This window comes from Colletes latitarsis, unplaced genomic scaffold, assembly GCF_051014445.1.
Source record: "Colletes latitarsis isolate SP2378_abdomen unplaced genomic scaffold, iyColLati1 scaffold0040, whole genome shotgun sequence".
NCBI classification, from domain to species: domain Eukaryota; kingdom Metazoa; phylum Arthropoda; class Insecta; order Hymenoptera; family Colletidae; genus Colletes; species Colletes latitarsis.
The window spans coordinates 187,501-190,000 of record NW_027488390.1 but is presented as its reverse complement, the minus strand read 5'-3'; the positions used below and the strand labels follow the sequence as shown (position 1 = coordinate 190,000).

At 49.5% G+C, this 2,500-nt stretch overlaps 1 non-coding gene across 1 annotated transcript; it reads right to left on the bottom strand.

Annotated features, from left to right (window-relative positions):
- Positions 1–846: 846 nt before the first annotated feature.
- On the bottom strand, positions 847–1,001 carry LOC143350829 (5.8S ribosomal RNA). Its single transcript, XR_013081280.1, has one exon. It is a non-coding gene; the product is annotated as a 5.8S ribosomal RNA (ribosomal RNA).
- Positions 1,002–2,500: the final 1,499 nt, after the last annotated feature.

Genomic DNA, 2,500 nt, shown 5'->3' with positions numbered 1-2,500 from the left:
CTACCAAAGTCCACCGTAAGTTCGAAAGAAAAGCATTCGTGGACTGGACGACCGGCTAAACGCGCGGTCTCGCAATCGATATACATATTCGTAACAAAGAGAGACATGGGGCGACCAACTTCTCAGAGTATATCCCTTCTTTTGGGTTCCGTTCGTATCGCGCTTCTCGTCGTGTTCGTTCGAGCCTCTCCATAGAGGATGATCGTCCGATTCGTTTGATAAATTATCATTTTTCCCTGGGGCTGTACGAACGAACAGAGAGGAAGACGACGACCGACGGATACCACAAATTTCACGTGGTAGGGCATATATTACATATCATAATTATCAGTGTTTGGTCAAATTTCTTTCCAGTGTCCTTTTTGTTATGCTCCAAAACTAGTATACGCTTTATTTTCTCTTTCCTTTGCATAAATTATTAACTTCGGGCAACGTCGGGAGCGCCGGTAATCATTAGATTTGTACGAAACGCGATTTGCGCCCCACGGTGGTTTTTAGTGCCGTCAAAGTCAGAAATCGTAGGAGCGGTGCTTTAACGGGCGGTCGTGATGATACTCCAGACAACACGACGCACGACGCCGTAAAACACTCGCGCGAGTCCAGACTGATCTCTGCCTCACCACGCAAGGGGTGCGCAAACTTGCCAATAATATATAATATTTATTCTTTTTCGTACGTCCAGCGACAAACGCCAACGAAATACCCAAATTCTCGCTCGTACGTTGATACCTTTCTCTTCATCGACCCGGCTCCGAAACGTTCTTCGCCATCTCCCCGAAAGGAGAGGTAAACGACGGCGGGGTTAGGGAATCTGAGAACAACGCAAGCAGTTTTAGGACAAGTGAACGACCCTCAGCCAGGCGTGGTCCAGGAATTTTATCCGTGGACCGCAATGTGCGTTCGAAATGTCGATGTTCATGTGTCCTGCAGTTCACACGTTGACGCGCAATTAGCTGCGTTCTTCATCGACCCACGAGCCAAGTGATCCACCGTTCAGGGTAATCATATACAATTTACAATTTTTCTCTTTGTATTTAAAAATGCTCCTTGTTCTTTGCTTTAAAAATATTCGATGTTCGCACCTCCGACCAGCGTATCGACGGAGGATTGAACGCGCCATATCGACGACAAAAGTTTCTTTTTGTTTCCTGAATGACGGAAAACCATCGTTCGACGGCCGGGCGTACAGTACATTCAAAAGCCTTTGCGCGTGGCTGCGACCAACGGGTATAATACACCCGTATATTCTTGGTTCCGAACAGTAACTTCACGCGCAATCGGGCGAACGCACGCGGCAGCGCCCATCGGTTGCTCGATGAAATCGATGCGATAAACTACAGCCTTCTCGGCTGGTCGTCGTTAGTCGCGCGAGCAACGGATGGCCGCACAATCGACGCGTCGTCGTTTGCGATTATTCGCCTCACGTTAGCCATGAGTATGTATATTATTCATTTACGAACGAACGCGGCAGCGTCCATCGGTTGCTCGATGAAATCGATGCGATAAACTACAGCCGTTTCGGCTGGTCGTCGTTAGTCGCGCGAGCAACGATGGCCGCAAAATCGACGCGTCGTCGTTTGCGATTATTCGCCTCAAGTTAGCCATGAGTATGTATAACATTCATTTACGAACGAACGCGGCAGCGTCCATCGGTTGCTCGATGAAATCGATGCGATAAACTACAGCCGTTTCGGCTGGTCGTCGTTAGTCGCGCGAGCAACGATGGCCGCAAAATCGACGCGTCGTCGTTTGCGATTATTCGCCTCAAGTTAGCCATGAGTATGTATATTATTCATTTACGAACGAACGCGGCAGCGTCCATCGGTTGCTCGATGAAATCGATGCGATAAACTACAGCCGTTTCGGCTGGTCGTCGTTAGTCGCGCGAGCAACGATGGCCGCAAAATCGACGCGTCGTCGTTTGCGATTATTCGCCTCAAGTTAGCCATGAGTATGTATATTATTCATTTACGAACGAACGCGGCAGCGTCCACCGGTTGCTCGATGAAATCGATGCGATAAACTACAGCCGTTTCGGCTGGTCGTCGTTAGTCGCGCGAGCAACGATGGCCGCAAAATCGACGCGTCGTCGTTTGCGATTATTCGCCTCAAGTTAGCCATGAGTATGTATATTATTCATTTACGAACGAACGCGGCAGCGTCCACCGGTTGCTCGATGAAATCGATGCGATAAACTACAGCCGTTTCGGCTGGTCGTCGTTAGTCGCGCGAGCAACGATGGCCGCAAAATCGACGCGTCGTCGTTTGCGATCATTCGCCTCAGGCTATCCGTGAGTATGTATAACATTCATTTACGAACGAACGCGGCAGCGTCCATCGGTTGCTCGATGAAATCGATGCGATAAACTACAGCCGTCTCGGCTGATCGTCGTTAGTCGCGCGAGCAACGATGGCCGCACAATCGACGCGTCGTCGTTTGCGATTATTCGCCTCAGGCTATCCGTGAGTATGTATAACATTCATTTACGAACGAACGCGG